Below are 21,915 nucleotides of genomic sequence, written 5' to 3'. Positions count from 1 at the left end.
GCCAAAGTAAATATAAGGTAATTGAGAATTCAGTCTAAAGTACAAATGGTTCTTATGTAGGATAGGGTGTTATTTTTACCTCGTGTAAAAGCTTCCAGTAGGGAATTATTTTGGGGATGGAGAAACTAAAATTGCTTATTGAACCTCTAATGCACTGCTAATGCAGTGGCACAATATTCTGCAGCAGTTGTGCTATTATTGTTCCATTATTGCTATTATTGTGGTGCTGTTGTGATATTCTTAAGATAACAACTGATATAAAGAACAGAGTGCCTGCAACATCAGAACAGCCCTGAAATACTTTACTGCCCTGCACTTCTTTCAGTCTCGTAGTTTGTGGTGTTTCTACACATCTATACACTGTACACTTCTCTGCCCATCAGGTACAGCAACAAACAGTTTTGGATTATTTGGCAACCCAGTGCTAAAGTAAATTTAAAATAAAACATAATAAGCTCAGCGTGAATACTTTTTGACACCTTTCAAATTAATTTTAGACCTATTTTTCACTCACTCACTCACACAAAAGAATAAACATGAATAAATTGTTCTTATTGCTGCAGAGCTTTTGAGCCTTTTCAGTATTTTTGTTAATTATTTGGTTTAAATTTGACAGAAATAACAATGGGATAAGAGAACAAAAAGACAGTATTGTGCTTTTGAATGTCAGGTTTATTTCAGTTACAAAAAGTTGTCATTTTTGTTCATTGGCTTTTTCTTAAAAAAAACTGTTCATTTATTTTTTTCATTAATTTCACTCATGTATTTTAAGGGGACCTGTAAATATAATGCCTCATAGAGGCTTAACTAACATTCAAATGAATGTCTTTTAAATGCAACTCATCTCTTAAAGCTGAATGTAAATGATGCTCTATAGACCCCAATCCTACACCTAACTTTAACCCTAAACCCTAACCTTTAACATGAATCAACCCTAAAACCCAACCATAACCCTCACTATAATCTAAACCTTAATTACAACCTTAATCTAAACCTAAACCCTAAATCTAATCCTAAACCTATACCCTAAATCTAACCTTAAATCTAACCCTAAACCTAAACTTTAAATCTAACCAAAACCTTAAACATTAAATCTTACCCTGAATCTAAACCTTAAATCAAACCCTGAACCTAAACTTTAAATCTAAACCTAAACCCTTAAATCTACCCTTAAACCTAAACCTTAAATTAAACCCTGAACCTAAACTTTAAATCTAACCCTAAACCCTTAAATCTACCCCTAAACCTAAACTTTAAATATAAACCTAAATCTTAATTGTAACCCTAAACCTTAATTCTAATCCTAAACCTTAAAACTAGCCCTAAACCTAAATATTAAATCTAAACCTAAACCTTAAAACTAGCCCTAAACCTAAATATTAAATCTAACCCTAAACCTTAAAACTAGCCCTAAACCTAAATATTAAATCTAACCCTAAACCTAAACCTTAAAACTAGCCCTAAACCTAAACCTTAAAACAATCCCTAAACCTAAATATTAAATCTAACCCTGAACCTGAATCTTATGATTAACCATAAACCTAAATATTAAATCTGACCCTAAACCTAAACCTTAAAACTAACCCTAAACCTAAATATTAAAGCTAACCCGAAACCTAAAACTTAAAACTAACCCTAAACCTAAACCTTAAATCTAACCCTAAACCTAAACTTTAAATATAAACCTAAATCTTAATTGTAACCCTAAACCTTAATTCTAATCCTAAACCTAAACCTTAAAACTAGCCCTAAACCTAAATATTAAATCTAACCCTAAACCTGAATCTTATGATTAACCATAAACCTAAATATTAAATCTGACCCTAAACCTAAACCTTAAAACTAACCCTAAACCTAAATATTAAAGCTAACCCGAAACCTAAAACTTAAAACTAACCCTAAACCTAAACCTTAAATCTAACCCTAAACATAACCTTAAATCTAACCCTAAAGTCTAAACCTTAAATCTAACCCTAATCCTTAAAACTGACCCTAAACAAAACCTTTAATCTAACCCTAAAGACTAAATTTACCCCTAAACCTAAACTTTAAATCTAACCCTAAACTCAGTCTTAAAATGTTAAGATTAGAGTTCAGATTAGAGTTTGGGTTAGAGTTGGGTGTAGAGTTACATTTAATAGAGAATCATTTATTTTAATGTGGAAGTTCAGTTGCATTAAATAAACATGCAGTTGAATGTTTTTTGGCATATATAAGGCATCTATAATAGACCATCCAAATTATGTGACACCATACTTTTGATTAATGAAAGATTTTGATGATGTTAAATAGAGAGTTCTCATTGTTTTACAGCAGCTGGTACATGAAGAATGAGTTTTAGGGGGGTATATAGTGTTTCTGCTGATCAATAAAACAACAAACCCTATACTCTGCTCCAGCCTCAAACCAACACTTTGGCCTCTCCTTTAAAGAAAATCAAAGAGGAAGGAATTCAGATTAAATAATGCTTCAACACTGAAATATACTTGGCCAGAAATGTTGGATTTTGTGTTGTGCTTTATTCAGGTTTTCTGATGGCCATTTTTCTTTTTATTTATTTTATACAGGATTTTTTTATTATTTATTTTATTGAAGTATTGTTAGAATGCAATAATGGATTTGGGTGAGAAACATTATTATTATAGCAGGATTTAAGTGGAAAAAGAATAGCTCGTAATTCCATTAAATTTAATTCATTATGATGTCTATAACATTAGATTGTCTTTGTCTGTATGGCATATTACACACTAATACAAGGTACATACTATATTCAGTAACTCTTTCTTTGAAGGTCATCTCTATTGGACTCTATAAATATACTTATAACAACTTACATTGCATTCAAAAGGCATTATAAACATGATTATACATATACAAGGATGAATTGTGATCATATTGCATTATCAGCTGTGTTTATACGATGTTATAAGTCAATACCAAGAACCTCAACAAAGCTGCTTCATTACAGCATGTTATTATAATTATAAAATGTAACCACTCATGAATAGATATATAAGCATATGATAACATGACTTTTAATCACATGTCAGGGCAGCTGTTAGAGTGGACCAATGAATTTCAAGAAATAGGAAGTGATTAACCCTCCTGTTATGTTACAGGTCAAATTGACCCGTTTTAAAGTTTGAAGATCTAGGAAAAATAGGTAAAAGTATTTTTTTTTCAGTATAAAACTTCTTCTGCTCAGATTAATGAGTGTTATTAACATATAACATGAAAACAGGTTTATCTTACATATTTGAAACCAGCCTTTGCTAAAACTAAACTAAAACAAAATTGTAATGTTATGTTTTAAGGTTGTGTAAAACGATTATGTTTAATTTGAAGTCTATTTAAAGTAATAAAAGGTTGAAAAAAGGTTGAACATGTATTTTTTTTTATAAAAAACGAGTGAATTATCCTAATTGAAGCACTACCTGTTAGAGCAGGGGTCTCAAAGTACCGGCCCGCGGGCCACATCCGGCCCGCGACGCGGTTTCATACGGCCCCTCACGGGTTAACAAAATAAGCATACATCTGGCCCGCAATTCAATTTAATTATTTATGCTTTATTATGTTCGTTTTCATATTTTATCTTAACTTGTATTTTGGTGTGTGTGTGTGTGTGTGTGTGTGTGTGTGTGGTTTTTGTTTTTTTTGCTTACGCTGCGTTGCCTGCTTTAATAGTCTTCAGTAGCCTTCAACAGTCTAACCTTGCAGCCGTGGTGTGTCCACTAAACTCCGTAGTTATAAACATCCTGAGGTTAGCAGCGCGCTAACTGACCTGTTTATAATGTAATCCGAGCAGTGACTCCGTGACGGCTGCTCTAAACTGCTGCTGTTAGCTGCTTGGGCTGAAAGATGAACTGTAGAGAGCTGTATTATCCGGTTAGTGGGGTTATTTTATTTCATACACAGAAGAACTTAAATTTTTTTTAAACGCTCCAGACTGGCTCAGCTGAGTCCTGTAGCCCGTGGCTGGGCTGTAGCTCTGACTGAGTAAAGACTGCGGGCTTGTGCTGCTGCTGCTCCGACTAGTGGTTGGATGAGGAACTGCTAAATCTGAGGAAATGCTAAATCTGTCACATGTTCTTAACAGCTCACAATTTTAGATTTTAGATTTATTAAGCCTTATTTCAGTATCAAACGTTTTGATCAAAGTTAATATAACTTGTATTTGATGTAATTTCTATTCACTTGAATAGTTTGGTTCTTGATTGATGGAGTTTTTGGATTTCATAACATAACAAATTAAAAGGATTTATGTTAATAGAGCAACAAGCTAACATTTTTTCCATGCAACTGTAATATTTGATTGAATAAATAATATATTGAGAGTTATTTAACATTAAGGAGTAATTACATTCATTTTATATTACATTTGGTTACATTTTCTTATATTTATAAGTTACATCTGGCCCTCAGAGGACAGCCAATATGCCAATGTGGCCCTTGGCCAAAATGAGTTTGACACCCCTTTGTTAGAGGTAAGGAACACTATTGCACTAAATATTGATAAAATAATTAGTAATGGAGTTAGTAATTAAATATTCACACTGCTTGTTAGGATTTTTTTGGTTTCAGACATCTTTTGGATAATTAAACATGACCCGCGTCAAACAGACCCAGGAACACCTTTGCTGTTCCTGACAAATGAACATAATAGGAGGGTTAGGTTGGGAAAATTTAAACTGAAACCTTATGATAAAATATGATGAAAATATTTTTTTTTTATAAGGGTATTATCAGTTTTATCAGTAATAATGACCCAAATACGGCTTTTCGTGTACTTAGCATTAGACCATGGTCTCAATACTTCTTACTTGGACCTCATTCTCCTCCCACAAGGTGAAACCGGTGTGTGGGGGTGACTTCATGCGCTCTACTCAAACGAGGCTCATGTGTTTTTATCGTGACACCAAACAGTTGAAGTTGAAGAGTTGTGTCCTCATTGTGCAGCAAAACACTAAAGCCCCCCTGCTGTGAACTGGTTTATTTTTTCCATCGTTCTCACTGACATGATGCAGGTCAGGATAACCTATTTAATCAGGTTTGGACAGCTTCTTTAATAGTGGCTGGTGTTTTGTGCTCGTGTTGTACGGTGTGTATCTTGTCACATCCATTATCTGGTAAATCTAGAACACATGGAAGCACATGCTCTTGAAAATGTGGTTGTAATTAAACATGCACAGTTTTACTGTATGAAACTGTATGGGTAGTTATATATATTATAGTATGCTTTATTTCAGCCTATAAATGCGTAGAGTAAATGGCACACATTCTTTAAAAAGGCTGTTTTTCTCGTTGTAGGTTTTTTTAGTACAGACAGAGATAGGCCTGTCACATTATTTGTTATATCGATTTATTGTACAATAAATAAACATGGCCTCAGTAATATTTGATAATCATGATATCGTCTAATGGGTGCCACTTTAAATAAGACTACCTTTATAAAGGGTTTATAAATGGTTTACAATTAGTTTTTTATTGGTTACTAATTAGGTTGTAAATGTCTTAAAAATAATTAATAATCAGTTACAACACATACGTACAGAGGGCAACAATGACATTTTTTGCCAAATAGTGAACCCACAGCCATCTATATTGTTGCCTGTGTTATAACTGATTATTAATGACTTTTAAGGCATTTACAACCTAATTAGTAATCATTAATAAACTAATTGTAAACCATTTATAAACCCTTCATAAAGGTAGTCTTATTTTAAAGTGGTACCGTCTATTGAGTTTATTTGTATGATCGTTCACATATATAACAGTGAACAGTATTTTAGCCAGTCATGCTTCAATAACTGTGACTCCATAAACAAAGTGTAGACTAAAGTATGTGAAGAACTAAATATATAATTTGCTAAGTAATTATAATTAAGGATTAATTACATTTTTTCTGTCTTTAAAATATGTATAAATGATTTTTTATGCTTTTCTGTTATCATTATGTCAGTGGCATTTAATAGTCTTAAAATGACAAAAATATCGTATATAGCAATCATTTCTGGGACAATATATCGTCCACAAGAAGTTCTTATCGTGACAGGCCTAGGCAGAGATTCTATGTGGAATCTTGAACATTAAAAAAATAATAATTTAAATGCATTGTGGTTTGCATGGTCAAATTGAGCTGAAGTTACACTGAGTGACTTTTAGCCTGATTTTACCCCTGACTTCTAGTTGTGGCGAATCTGTAAGAAAAATAAAGGAAAAAAAATCATGCTACTTAATAATGCTACTTAAACTACTGTCAGACAGACATGACAGACATTCGCAGATACGAAACACATAGTTTATTTAGAAAGGGGCTACTCTTACAGGAGTAGTAAGGGACAGGCAGGGTCAGTAACAATGTGGTAGCAAATATAAAACAACATACTAGAGCATAGTCAGAAAAACAGGGTCATACATGGTGAATCCTGCAAAAAGAGAGCAAAGACAAAAGAGTGGTCAAAAATACAAAAATCAGTCGGCACTGGAGATAAACTATAGAAAGGCCAAGACAAAAATTGAGAGTCAGAAACAACAACAAAAAAAAAGTTGGTAAAAAAGGCAATAAACAAAGGAAATGTGTTGTAGAAGAGCTAGATAACTATATTCAATACTGGGAACAGAGCAAACTGAGGTTTTTTTTTCTAGACTGGCCTGGTGCAAACAATCAGTAACTGGGGGAGTGGGAACGCTGTAGAGTCACATGATCAGCAGAGTTAAGGAAGTCCAGTGTGATTGCACGCTGGGAAGGAAAGACTTTGTTGGAGTGCAAATAATTGCCAGAAGTCAGTAAAGACTTTATTTAAAAGTCTTTAATTGCTAGTTTGTAACAATGATGAGCCAAAATAAAAATAATTTAAATAATAATAATTTTGTTTTGTTTAAAATTGTGGGACTGTGTCCTTAAACACACAAAAAGCATGAGCTCATGTTCAGGGTTAAAGGATTATTTTTATTAATTTAACAATGATTATTACTGTCTTAAGTGCTTTTATTTCTGACCCTAAATGTGAAGTATTACTGTGTGTTATATGTTCATTTTTCAATACAAACCATATTGTCAGGGTGCGTGAAGGAGGGACGAGGAGAGCGGATGCAAATGCGAGTGTATTTATTATACAGATAACAAAAGACAAAAATAAACAAATAAACGGAAACTAAACAGAAAACAAGAAACATGGAGAACAGAGACGCAACCACAACAGGCTAACAAAGCACAAGAACCGACACGAGGGAAAGGGAGCACGGACTATAAATAGTGTAACACACACGGGAAACAGAGAACACCTGGGGCTAAGGGGCGGAGTTACAAATGATACACAGGTGAGGGCAAGAAACACTGAGGAGCACGGATCACGTGGGAGACACACTCACAGGCACAAGCAGAGACAGGCACAGAAAAAGGTAAATAAACACAGAAACACGAGAACAGACGCAACTCCTGGGGCGCGAAAAAACAAACCCCCAGGAGCCGGTCAGGAGAGGGTGGAAACCAAAAAACAAAACAAAACACAAGACTAGAACAGAGGACACCCGAGAGGAGACTGAACAGAAAACGGGGACTGGACATTACTGGGCAAAGGGACCGGAACGAAAACAGTAATGGGGACAGAAACAAACACGGTGACGGGGACTGGAACAGAAAAACCACGAGTGACAGAGACTGGAACATAGACAGAGACGGGAACCATGACAGGCAGAGACAGGGGTACGAGAAACATAGATGGGTACCCAGGGCTGGACAAAGTCTGTGGGGGTAGCCTGGGTACACCATGGGAGGCAAAGTCAGGGGGCCTCGGAGCAGGCCTGGAAAGGCGGGGCCTGGGAGTGGGCGTGGCGGCGGGAGCCACGGGCACAGGGGTAGGTGCAGAGACCGCTGGTCCGCCGGTGAAATCCGGCGCGGAGAGCGCTGGTCCGCCGGTGAAGTCCGGTGCGGGGAGCGCTGGGTCGCCGGTGAAGTCCGGCGCGGGGAGCGCTGGGTCGCCGGTGAAGTCCGGCGCGGGGAGCGCTGGGTCGCCGGTGAAGTCCGGCGCGGGGAGCGCTGGGTCGCCGGTGAAGTCCGGCGCGGGGAGCGCTGGGTCGCCGGTGAAGTCCGGCGCGGGGAGCGCTGGTCCGCCGGTGAAGTCCGGCGCGGGGAGCGCTGGTCCGCCGGTGAAGTCCGGCGCGGGGAGCGCTGGTCCGCCGGTGAAGTCCGGCGCGGGGAGCGCTGGTCCGCCGCCGAAGTCCGGCTCGGAGAGCGCTGGGTCGCCGCCGAAGTCCGGCTCGGAGTGCGCTGGGTCGCCGGTGAAATCCGGCTCGGAGGGCGCTGGGTCGCCGGTGAAGTCCGGCTCGGAGGGCGCTGGGTCGCCGGTCAGGAACCAGGGCGGACAAAGGCATGCGGGAGGCAGGACTGCCCCTGGAGGCAACGGCAGACGGGCTGGTGTAGGGAGGTAATCTCCCTCCTCCTCCTCCGAGCTGGACGCAGGTGTGAGGAAGTCTACATAGTCCCAGAAATAAGACTCCTCACAACCTGCGTCCCTGCCAACACGGTGCGCCCCCCCAAAAAGTGCTCCCCCCTTGAGAGGGTCCTCCTCGGGCGAGCGGGAGCGCTGAGAACGCCGCTGCCGTCTTTTCCTCCTCCGGCGCCGGCTAGCTGAGGAGTTGAGAGGAGGCTGCTCCTCCAGCACGCCGCGAGAAAGGGAGGTGCGGCGGATCGCCAATCTGGAACCCAGGTAGACGCCACTCGCTGCATCCATAGTTCGGTCGGTTCTTCTGTCAGGGTGCGTGAAGGAGGGACGAGGAGAGCGGATGCAAATGCGAGTGTATTTATTATACAGATAACAAAAGACAAAAATAAACAAATAAACGGAAACTAAACAGAAAACAAGAAACATGGAGAACAGAGACGCAACCACAACAGGCTAACAAAGCACAAGAACCGACACGAGGGAAAGGGAGCACGGACTATAAATAGTGTAACACACACGGGAAACAGAGAACACCTGGGGCTAAGGGGCGGAGTTACAAATGATACACAGGTGAGGGCAAGAAACACTGAGGAGCACGGATCACGTGGGAGACACACTCACAGGCACAAGCAGAGACAGGCACAGAAAAAGGTAAATAAACACAGAAACACGAGAACAGACAGGGACCACGTGACACATATAATAGAGTTTTTTCTTGTATTAAAAAAAAACATTTAGCCATGCAAACAACAGTTTGTGTAAGTTACCATGTACCGTTTTATGAATAACTTTTGCATTTCATAAAAAGCCCTATTTTAAATAGACTTGTATAATAACATACAGTACATCCCATAAATCCATGTAGTTCAAGACTAACATATGGCTCATTATCATGCTGTTGTTTTAAACAGCCTTTTCTCTACTTTTTTATATTTTATTTTATGGATTTCTTTTTTCATTTGTTTACCTTTTTTCAACATAATAGCTTTTCAGGAAGTCTGTATTCAGAGAGTCTGAGAGAACAGCAGCTGTTACCTGAGCTACAGTGAAGGACAAGATACCACTTCTGTTTCTGGGCTATCCAATTAGGCTAACCCTGAGACCTCTCGCTCTCTCACTCTGTCTCACTGAAAGGAGGATAAATCTCACTCTACCCACAGCTGTAATGAAGGGATGAGAGTGAAGAGGGCAGTGTAGTGATCATCTCTAAAATTGCTAAATATATATATATATATATATATATATATATATATATATATATATATATATATATATATATATGTATTTTTCTTTTCAGTTGTAGAGTTTCATATGGATTGTTCCAGCAAATATCACTCTCAAATACAATAGCAATTTGGACACCTTGAGTGGCTTTCAGTTAACAGCTGTGCTGAGAGTTAATTTCTTGAATTTCTTGCTCTCTTAATGTGTTTGAGAGCATCAGTTGTAAAGTTGTGAAGAGGTAGAGCTGGTATACAGTGAATAGCTCTATTTGAGCAATGTTAGCACGGACATCAAGTTTCATTATCGCTGTTTATTGAAAGATTTGAGTTAAAGAGGATGAGAAAATATGATCTGCATAATGCATTAATACTCACAATTTATTCTTGTCTTGAATATAATATTAATTATAGTCAATTATAATGTATTATAACAGGTCTTTGTGCGCTCTAAGTGAAGTGCCAGACTTTCATTTTAGGACTAGGTTATTAATGATAGAGATATGCTATTTTAACATATATATTATAAGCACAGCTTGTAATGTATTGTGATCACAGGTCATAAAGCTTAACAAACATGGCTATAATGGGTTAAGCATTTTTATAAACATTTACAGCCATGTTTATAATGCCTATGAATGCATTATAATATGTAATGAATGTGGTTATAGCGTCTAATAAAGATGAAATTCATTGAAAGTGTTACCACATTTTCTTTCAAAGTCAAATGAGCACCGGACTTTAATCTACACAGATTGCTCTTTTATTTACACAGCTTTTATGTTTATTTACAGCAAGCTTAGATTTTTACAATTTTGACTGAAATAGCCGAAAATAAAGGCCACCACACTAAACCTAGCAACAGTGCAGCAACAAAAAGAGCAGCAATGGAACTATTTTAACCATACCTGTCAAGTTTTGGATTTAAAAATAAGGGAAATTTTTCGCCGCCTGTTTCGAGCCATCCCGCTAGCCCAACCGAGGTTCAGTATCCATTAAAGACAGGTTTACAAGAAACCACCTTTGAACCACTTGCAAAATACAATAAGATTTTTAGAATCGGATAGGCCTACCTTTGTTGACACTGAAATGCTGTGGACATTCCTACAAATGTAATTCTTATAATACAGCCTAAATGAAAACACAAAAGGGAAATGAAGCACGTTTATTTATTTTTAATATTTTCAGTTTATAAACACATTGCTTGTCTTAAGATTAAACATTTTATTTTCACAAATTTACATTATTTTCACACAATATACCTTACACATCACACATTGCATTTTTTAGTTCACAGTTCATGTTCACTTTTGTGGTACTCTGGCATTCACTGACTTGTTATAGAGAGTTGTTGCAGACTTTGCATCCTTTAACACTTTTTTGGAAGGAGTGTATTTGTGGGCTGGGCCAGAGTGGTTAATTTTACATGAGAGTAAACCACCAACAGTGCTGTTGTCTAATGACATCCTATTTTCTGTAACTATCTTTCTCACCATACTGAACACCCTTTCAGAACTGGCATTGCTGTGGGGAATGCATAGTAAAGCCTTCATTAGTCTTGGCAGCTCACTGAACCTCACATCCTTTCCTACCAGGCCCCAGAATCTGTCAATTTTGTCTTCTTGAGGGAGTTGCTTGCTATCTGTCACCTGGTAGTCAATGAGTTCCTCTCTTAGCCTATCCTCATTTAAGCTCAACTGGGGGAACAGGGCCACTAGCCTTTCCACTGTAAAGTAAAGCATGTGTGTGAACATTGTAAAACTAAACCATTAATTAATTCATTCTATGATCTGACTAACATCTACCTGTCCCTGGGTTAATGCTGAGGCGGGCAGCAGGGTCCAGCACTTTCATGTCCCTCAGAAGTGGATGGTCAAGTGGAAAGGAGGAGAACATCTTCCGAAGCACTGCTTCATAGAATCTTCTCACGGATCTACAACAGCATAAGAGAAAAAAAAGTAGCATAGGAATAAAAAACAAAAAACAATAGCCTTTACTCTCATACTGTCAAACGATGATATCATAATTATATAACTGCTAGGTAATATACTCACTTGAAAAAAATTTTCTCAGCTGACACTGGGAGCTCTGTTGTTTTTATGAATGCCTTTGTGTCTGCTCCGATAAAGAGCTCTTCATCAGCCAACTGATGTCCTTCTCCATACTCCACCTCCCTGAGAGGTACACCCACGATGGCCCTGGCTGGTATGAGGCACCCCAGGATCCTCCTGATCAGCCTGCACATTTCCTCTTCAAGTCTATGAATTTGTACTCCTTCTGACTGCAGAAAACACCATGGATCACAAAAAAATAACATTAAAATAAAGATGTTACAATAAGTACAATAACATTTAATTTATACATTAGTTTTATTCACTTATTCATTCAATATCATTGACACCAACCTGGAAGGCAATGTTAAATTCAGATAAAGGCTTAAGAGCAGCACTCAGGAACAGGAAGTAGGTCTTCATGATTGGATCACTCAGATGACTTCCAAGGTCACGCACTTTGGCACTTCTCTCCACCTCCTCATGACTGTTAAAGTAGGCCTACAATACATAGGGAAAATTCATGGGTAAAACGGAAATGCAGTTAACTGCGTATGTATCTGCTGTAGTAACCATCCACACCTGTAGTGCATCCCACTGGTTCAACACTCTCTGGATGCAGGTTAACAGACTCAGCCATCTGGTGCTGCAGTACCTGAGAAGCTTCAGATGGTCTGAATCAGTGAAATCTACAAACTCTTTGTAGATTTCACACCTTTTGGCACTGAAAGATAGAAAATGGTTGTGAGAATATCTATTGCAGGCCTGTAAAAAACCTGCCAGATTTAATGTATATGTATTTACCTTTTATCAAAGTGACTGTATATCCCCACCAAGATGTCTTCCACTGGTACCTGTAATGCTCTGATGCCACAACCAGTGGCTAGCTGTACCAGGTGGCAGATACAACCAAGGTCCTGGATGTGGGGCTGGCTGGTCTTCAGTCTGCTGACAACAGAGTTGTGCCTGCCTTTCATGACACTCGCATTATCTGAGTTAAAGGCTATCGGGTTCTCCCATGGAATGCCTCTTTTTCTATTGAAAACAGGAAAAAATACCCCAAAACGTATAAACAAACATAAGATTACAATTAAATGTCAACTATTACACACGGCAACAACACAGATAAGTTCCATACCTTAGTGCTTCACTCAGTTTTTCATACAAATTTTCTGCATTTCCAACGTTACATATAGGCATCTCCATAAATCGTGTAGCGACCTGCAGAGTTGCCTCATCGTAGAGTCTAGCCAGGATGACGAACTGTCTGTCCATTTTTCTGTTGTTCGATTCGTCGCACATTAGTGAAAATGGTTGAGACCGGCATGTTTTGGCCAACTCGTCATCTAGCTCTGTTGCTATGGCACCTGTTGAGTGAGCGCTCAGAAATTAGCTAACAATTAGCCTACAGTATGTTTATGGGACATTATTAAATATACACAATACTCATACCTAATTTAACTCAACTTACCTTTGATGAGCTGCGTAGCTTTGGTTTTTCCAGATGAGTATTTCCGTGCTTGTTAAAGTCTTGTTAAAGACTTGTTAAAGTCATCACAGAAGGTGAAGGCAACGTTGTTTTTGGCACACAGCATTGCCATTTTAACCTCCGCATTTAAGACCTGGTCTGCCTCTTTGGTATTACTAATCACAAATCATATTTTCTCGTCCTTTTTAACTCAAAATCTTTCAATAAACAGTGATAATAAAACTGTGGTTTAATCACAATAATACACTCAAGGTTCGTGCTATAACGTGTAGCCTGTGGCCTCATGTCTTCGACCGCATCACAGCAGTGCCAATATTACACATTATAGCACAAACCTCGAGTGTATTATTGCTTAAATAATACCATGATAATAGCAAACTAATAACACAATAGTAATAACATTGTACACACTGTAACATGCCTGTTCACATGCACAGTAACATCCACGGTTCCTCCACTGGTTAATAAAGTGTTGTTTTGTGTGCTGTTGTGTTTCAGGACTGCAGTAGCTGCTGGTGGTATTGAGGACGTGGGAAGGAGAGGGCATGTGGACTCGGGAGCTAAAGATCCTCTCTCACCTGGCCTGCACTGAGTAAACCTCACTCTAACCTCTACTGCAGACCAGCACACCCTGTCTGTGAGTACTCCTGCTCATATTCCACCCCAAAGCATGATAGGAAGCACTGCACTGCACTGCACAACACCTTCAACAGTTTAGACAGTGCTCTTCCTATTATAGCCATTGCTTAAAAAGTAATTAAAAATACACAAGAAAAAAAACTACATTTCACTTAATAATGAATGACCAATTGATTTCATTTTTTATATTTTCAAATTCACAACATACATTTCCAAACTGCAAACACACATAGAAATAAATAGAGGAATAATAATAATTAAATAATTAGTACTTTAATACATTAAGTTAAATTATTTTTAACAAGGATTTCTTGTAAGTATCAAAACTATAGGGAATTAATCAATAACAAAGGCATAAACATTTGCATAATGTTGTGCATCTTAGCTTCTGAACAGCAGAGATGTTTCCATTTCCTCTCACCAAGCCGATGACATGTATTTGTTAATAAACTCCTCAGTGCTGTGTTCACTTACATAAAGCCTGTATTGAGTCCAGAATTGTTATTGAGGTACATTAATGTTAATCTGGGTGACGTGGGTGACGTAACGCTGAGCACGTTGTCACATTAAAAGCACGAATTACCGCGCGCTGAGTTATGTAATTAAATAAACGATTACTCAAAGCACAGAAAATTAAAAAAAAAATTTAATCGAGTTACTTGAATTACTTGAGTAATCGTTTCACCCCTAGCTGATATGCACACATACTGTATGCATCTAACGTATAAATAAATAACCTGGAATAACTCCTTCTTTCAATTTTTCAATTTGTTTATTAGTTTTAGTTGTGAGAAACTTCAGTTGATCCTGTATTTCTAATAATAATAAGTTTTGTTTTGTTGCTGAATTATTACAAATATTACATATTACGAACAAAAATGCACACACACAAACACACACACACACACACACATTATACATGAGGCAGAGTCTCCAATTATAGTTAGTAAAAAGGTCAATATATACATATATACACATGTTTATCTAAAGTTATAAAATAGTTAAATTCATAGATTAGCTTTTTTCGGCTTTATTAGTGTTATTTGTATAAATCTTCCTATGTTTCTGAAATAATATTAATATTGTTATATTACATTACAATAATGCCCCTCCCCCACCCACACACACACACACATTATACATGCACTCTGCTTTCCAATCTAACAGTTTGTAAAAACAAGGTCATTTATTTGCATATGCACTTCCATGTATGTAATCCAAATGATAAAATAATCAATGTGTATTCTATAGAATTGCAGATTGCTGTTGAACAAATAACAACATGGAGTTTTGTTTATCAGTGCATTTACTTGTTGGTCAATAATATTAATAATCAGTTTAAAAATAATTGTTTTTTTTTTTCATTGCTGAATTATTATACAGATAATACATTGGGGACATTAATGCTCACACAATATACATGTAGCAAAATCTTTAAAAACTAAAGCTCTTCACGTATTACTTCTTCACATACAGGTAACCTAGCAACGATGCAGCGCTTACAAACCAAATAGTGCAGCTACAAACAGAGCAGTAATCTTTTATGACCAAAAAGATCATATTTTCTCGTCCTCTTTAACTCAAACTATGATATGATTGCAATAATTCACTTAAGGTTCTTGCTATAACATGTAATATTGACACTGCTTACATGTTATAGCACAAACCTTGAGTGTATTATTGCAATTATACCACAGTTCCATTATTGCTGTTATAGCATTATATGCATATTTTGTGCATCTAAACACCATGAAAACACAGGGTCCACAGGCAGAAATTGGACAGTACTGTGTGTATAACTGAGACAAAGATAGATATAAGTGCTAATATACTGTATACAGTGTACACTGTTGTACACTGTTGTAAACTGTTGTACACTGCTGTTGACGTGTGGTGCAGCCATCTCAGATTCTAAACTCATAGAATCGTTGTGACGGCTCTCCTGACTGTCTGAGTAGAGAATCTGACTTGTGGAGGTGTTCAGTTAATATTTCATACTGGAAATTCAGAAATTCCAACGTCTGAGTTTAAATGGAATGCAACATTAGTTCACATACATTAGCCCAGTCCAGGCTTCAGTGCGCATATAAGATGAGTTGGGTAGTAATATGGAATAGATGTAACAGCGCCAGATGTAATCAGAATACAAAATAAAAATAATAGCTGTAATCTGTATTACAGGTTCATTTTAATAGAGAATAGAACTTTTTTTTTTATTCAAGACGTACTTTACACTAGAGTGTATTTCATACATGAATCTGGACAGAAACATCAAAATTCATTTCTACATAAATGTATATCATTCAAAATTCTATTTTTTGTGTTTTTGTGAGGAAAAAAATGAAGATGTCTGTTTGATACATACATCTAAAAGGACTTAAAGACTAAAAAGACTAATACTATATAACAGTAACAAATATAACAGTACTTATCTATTTTTGACAGACACAGAAGGAAATTATACGACAGATAGTTAACTTATTTTAAATGTATATATATATATATATATATATATATATATATATATATATATATATATATATATATGTAAAATTACAGAAAATATTCCTTTTTTTTTTGCAAAGATTTATTTCTAATTTCCATCAAAATTCTCAGGTCAAACTTTTAAGAACAGATTATTCATGCATTCCAGTTATATATATATATTCTTCATTTTAAGAAGTGTTTCCAGCAAAATGTTGCTAAAGCTAGCATGGCTAATGGCTAATGGTTACACAGCACTTTATTTTATACATGATCCTAGAAAGAAACATCTAAATTTCACTCGACACAGCAAGAATCTTATGTGCAGAACCGCTTCTACCCAACATAACACTACATTGTCACAATACTTGAAAATGACAAAATATAACAGTACTTCTCTGTTTTTGAAAAGGCTTTTTTACATTCATAATTATAAAGTTTTGTATTGTAAAATTGCAGAAAATGTTTATTTCTCAATTCCCTTAATATCGCTAGCTAAAAACTGTTAAAAACAGATCATTCATTCAATGCAGTTATACAGACTTTGTATTAAAAAATAAAAAAATCACATTTTCACATTAAAAAACTCAAAAAAAGTCTATTTTGTCATTTTAAAAAAGAATAAAAGAAGAATACTTGCAAATTAAATGCATTCTTTTTTTGTGAGGAAAAAAAGTCAGATCAGTGTATTTAACGCATAAATCTAGAGGAACGCAGCAAAACTCTACCTTGCTTACACGCGGAACTGCTTCTACCCGACACAGCATGACCAGCAAAGCAAACTGTTTATGTGAGGCTTTTGTTTTAACTGTGGAGTTTTGGGTTTTGGTGAGGGAAAACACTGCAGGAGTGAGTTTCTGTACAAGGCTCAGCTGAGGCTGTTGGCTGTTCATGCTGTGAACACCATGTTCTGTTTACACAAACATTCATGGCCGCTATGAGCATGTGTATCCTGGTAAAGTACCTTCAACATTACTGCTAAACATGACTTCTAATATTCTGTAAGCCTGGCTCTGTTTGTAATGTTAGAGTTACTCAGATAATGTGTATTTGTGTGGGTGTGTGTTCCAACTGAGAACCAGAACGCTTAGTCTAAGGGTTCCTTATTGACCCTACAAATGGTCGTAATGTTAGGTCAGTGGTGGGAGCAGGAGGGGTTAAACACTGGTGGATATACTCTGCACAAAAGGCCTATATGTGACCCATGTGAGACTAAGGTGGGCTTTAATGATATCGTACATTTAGGATGCCCAACTGGGTCCCAGTAAAACCACATTTGTAAACACACTCAGAGCCAACGCCCACCTTAAACTTAGCCCCTGTTCTACCCAAATGAGCTACACACTGACTCAAACTGTCAACAAAAAAAACAAAAAAAAATATATATATTTTTTATGTTTTCTTTTTTTTTTCTTGCGCTTGTGCTGATTAACATTTTTTTTTATATCTAAAAATGTACAAACAATCTTAAAGCATTTAAAAACACAAAATGACAATGCTAAACAAAACTGCAAAAATCATAAAATCATTAAGGGAGCACTTAGTTGTCACATTACTATTATTTAAATAAAAAATATATAATTGTACTCCTCTCTGTGGCAAAAACAGACTTATTTTATTATTGTTATTTATTTAAATAAAAACATGATGTTCCAGTTCATGCTTCAAGTCTTTTGTCAGATATTTGTTTTGATTAATCAAATAAGTCTATTTTTTGATACAGAGTGAGTGATGCATAATTTTCGATTAGTAATTTTTTATTTGTTGAATTTCATACAAATAGTTGTTAAAGCACCTTTGTAAAAAACCTGAGTTTTTGTGAGAGAAAACACTGTACTGTACAAGGTTAAGCAGTGAACAATGAGTGTGCTGTTCACATGTATGTTCTTGCACATATAATTTAGTTATTAACAACTGTACTCTTTTGTAAAATTACAGAAAATGTTACTGTTTTTAGCCAAGATTTTATTGCCAGCCAAATGCTTGGACTGTTTTCGCAGTTTAACAAACAAAATGTCTACTATTGTCATGTCAAGATGATTTTCCCACAAAAGTTTTAAAATAATGGGAAAATACTTTAAAATGTACTGGCAAAACCAGTGCAGCTAAACAGCTTTTTATATAGATATAAAAAAAAAAATATATATATATATATATATATATATTCCCCTGGGGAATGCTTTGCAATGGCTGAAAAGTGTGTTTCTAATCAATGTCTAATCAAGAAATGTATAGATCAGAATTTTCTATTCATGTTTCGTTCTTTTATAATCTATAATAGTTACCTATAGAAGCTTGCTGATCTGTGTGCTGTACAGTAGTGTAGCACAGGGGGGATGTGTTTGATTAATATGCTGTAATATAGTGTGTAGTTAAGTGTGGTGAGTGATGCGGGTGTATCTGACAGATGGCAGTCTCTGTAGGTGTGTGAAACTGCCTCTTTAATCGCAGCAGCACCTGGAAGGTTAACCAGCCAACCTCAATAATGTGTTAACACCCACATGAGCAGCCCGAACACATCAGCCCACCCACCACACCATCTCCCTAATACCGCACTACCTCACCATTATATGCACCACAGCAGTCGCCGCGCTGTAACGCCGGCGTGGTAATGGCTGTTTGCATGTAATAAGAGTGGTTAGAGGCTGTGAGGCCTGGGGGACGGGATAGAGCAAAGCGTCAGTAATGACTAAATATGAGGCACATTACTGTTTTATTTGAGATTCTGAACACTGGTGGGTGATAAATATCGACCCGGATCTCCAGGTCTAGGAGAGGCCGCTGCATCCAGATGAGCTGGTGTCCTGCGCGGGGAGAGACAGGTTGTAGGGGATCCCTTATCCCTTGTTTGTGATATATATATATATATATATATATATATATATATATATATATATATATATTAATATTCCCAAACTACTTGGCATTTTGTGAACATTTCCGGTCACTTACAATTTTTCTTGATTCTTGATTTCGTACATTTCTCACATCATGATTTACATTGGCATCACAACAAGTGCATTTATCAAAACAGTTAGTGCAAACAGCAAAACTCAATGAAATACCTGCAAAAGCTCGTAACTCACTCAGAATTCTTTATTTTTGCTTCAAAAGCAAATATTAATTTCAATCAGTTTGTCAGTGCCATCAGAATGTCTAGTCTGTGTGTCATTGCCTATGAACAAGGCAGTCAAAATACTTGTCATGTTGTCAACAGTGCAACAGTGTACAGTGTAAGTGTATTCTGATGCAAACAAACTTTTGATTAGAATGATTCATATCAATTAAAATTGTATGTGTTACACACAAAATACAAACTTACACAAAACATAATTAATCATCACTGTATGTGGGAGACTGACAGCAAGAAATTGGACTGTAATCAAACATTTTAAGTTATATTTTTACTGTATTTTTTCCACTGCAATTTGTTGACAAAAAAATCTGACAGAAGTTCAGGAAAGACAGACAGCTGTTTGGCAGCACTCTGTACATAACACAAAGAAAAACTACAAAATTAGAAACTTACTCTAAACATTCAAAACAACCTGAGACAACAACTTAAGGAATTATAGTGCTTTCTTTTTTATGCATTATGCATGTATAAATTATGCCTGAGAGATTATGATAACATGTTCAGCACCTTTGCATGTAATGACCGAGGCAATGACCTAAAGCCTAAATGTTTTGGAGGGTATGATAATTGCAGATATTCAGTACAAGACATTTTGATGAGCACAACATAAACAATGGATAATGCAAAAAACAGCTGAAAATTGTACATGAACATTAGCAATAATGACAAAGACATTTGCAAAATGTGAAACACAATGAGAAATTATATTTTTTGATATGCACAAGTGATAAGGAGATGTGGAGATTGAATGAACTGTTTTGAGAACTTCAATTCTGATCTGAGAAAAGTACCAAATCCACTGAGAAAAACTGTAATACACAGAAATGTTTTTTTTTTTTTTTTTCACATGAAAAACAGAGTTCAGTTAATATTCATAGGCAACCTCTTTTTTTCTATTGGCTGCTGGCACCGTCAACTAGTGGATCTCCAAAAATTAGAATTTCATTAAAATTTTACTTAATTTTTTAGTAATTCAGTTAAAAAGTGTGACACTCATATATTTTATATATGTATTACACACAGAGTGACCTGTTTCAAACGTTTATTTATTTTATTGTTGATGATTATCAACAATCAAAACCCAAAAATTAGTGTCTTTCGGAAATTCAAATATTGCATGAGAATATTTGGTCTATTTGACAGTGTGGGCAGTGTGCCAAGTCCTGCTGGAAAAGGAAATCCACATCTCCATAAAATATATCAGCAGAGGGAAGCATGAAGTTCTGTAAGATTTTCTGGTAAAACACTGCACTGACTGTTTTTTTTGTATTGTAACAAAATTATTTTCTCAGCATTTGTCATATGGCTATTTTTTCTTTAAAAGACCAAAAGTAGATTAAAAATATGATCATAGTTATATGAGTTATGATTCATTCAATGACATTCAGTGTTCCCATTAACATCTGTTTTGAATTTACTTCTGGAATAATGAAGTAATACACAATACACAATAAATACAAGACTTCTATCTAATTTTGTACTAATATTTGGCATCAGTATTTTAGTTTAAGGAAATAAAATAACAAAACTGAGTTATTAAAATGATTTTTATTCACCCGAATGTAAAATCATATTTTTTTTTTGTGCAAAGCAATAGATATATATATATATAAAAAACCTTTAAATTTAATTCAAGTTTAATCAAGTCATGTTTTCAGTAATCATTACATATTATTAATTTTTTTTATGGCATCTGCTTTCCTCAAACTATTTAAGTAAATTCAACTAATATCCAAGCTTACTGTGCAAAAGCACAAAAGTATTATAATAGTGTCCCATGACATGTGGCATGTCCCACTTAAACTTGTTCAGAAATGGTTCTGTTCACATGGACCGTTCTAGCCAGACACTGCTGGTCACGATCATTGCCACCCACTGCACTGTTCACTGTGGATGCTAATAATAGCAGCCTTTTATGATAAATTCCCAGTACTCATGTGACACTGCAGATGGAGGAATGTTAATTAAATGTCTGATGCTCAACTTCAGAAATATAATGTCCCACTATCATCTCTCTAATACTTGCACTGCTATCTTCTCATACACCACAGTGCCGGCATGGTAATGGCTGTTTGCATGTAATAAAAGTGGTTAGAGGCTGTGAGGCCTGGGGGACGGGATAGAGCAAAGCGTCAGTAATGACTAAATATGAGGCACATTACTGTTTTATTTGAGATTCTGAACACTGGTGGGTGATAAATATCGACCCGAATCTCCAGGTCTAGGAGAGGCCGCTGCATCCAGATGAGCTGGTGTCCTGCGCGGGGAGAAGGGGTGGGGTCGGTGTTGTTTTTCTTCCTCCGGGCCGTACTCATCACTCATCCTCGCTGTTCCGCGCTGCAGTAAAACTGATGGACAGCATTCCGCATGACTTAGGACAAATGGCGATGCTGGTGCAGCATGCGCGTCTCCGGGAGCGGGCGAAGCGCTCCGTGTTTATAGTCCGGAAAGG

The 21,915-nt window shown here is 36.6% G+C and overlaps 1 protein-coding gene across 2 annotated transcripts in view; it reads left to right on the top strand.

Annotated features, from left to right (window-relative positions):
• Window positions 1-21,915, top strand: part of lingo1a (leucine rich repeat and Ig domain containing 1a) — a 221,161-nt gene that overhangs the window by 102,262 nt on the left and 96,984 nt on the right. For both annotated transcript variants that reach the window (XM_049474333.1, XM_049474334.1), the window contains one exon: window positions 13,703-13,841. The gene's annotated coding sequence lies outside the window, so the exon portion shown is untranslated. The remainder of the gene's footprint in view (window positions 1-13,702; window positions 13,842-21,915) is intronic.

This window comes from Astyanax mexicanus, chromosome 2, assembly GCF_023375975.1.
Source record: "Astyanax mexicanus isolate ESR-SI-001 chromosome 2, AstMex3_surface, whole genome shotgun sequence".
Lineage (NCBI taxonomy): Eukaryota > Metazoa > Chordata > Actinopteri > Characiformes > Acestrorhamphidae > Astyanax > Astyanax mexicanus.
The sequence above is the reverse complement of the archived record's forward strand: the minus strand, read 5'-3'. Positions and strand labels throughout refer to the sequence as shown.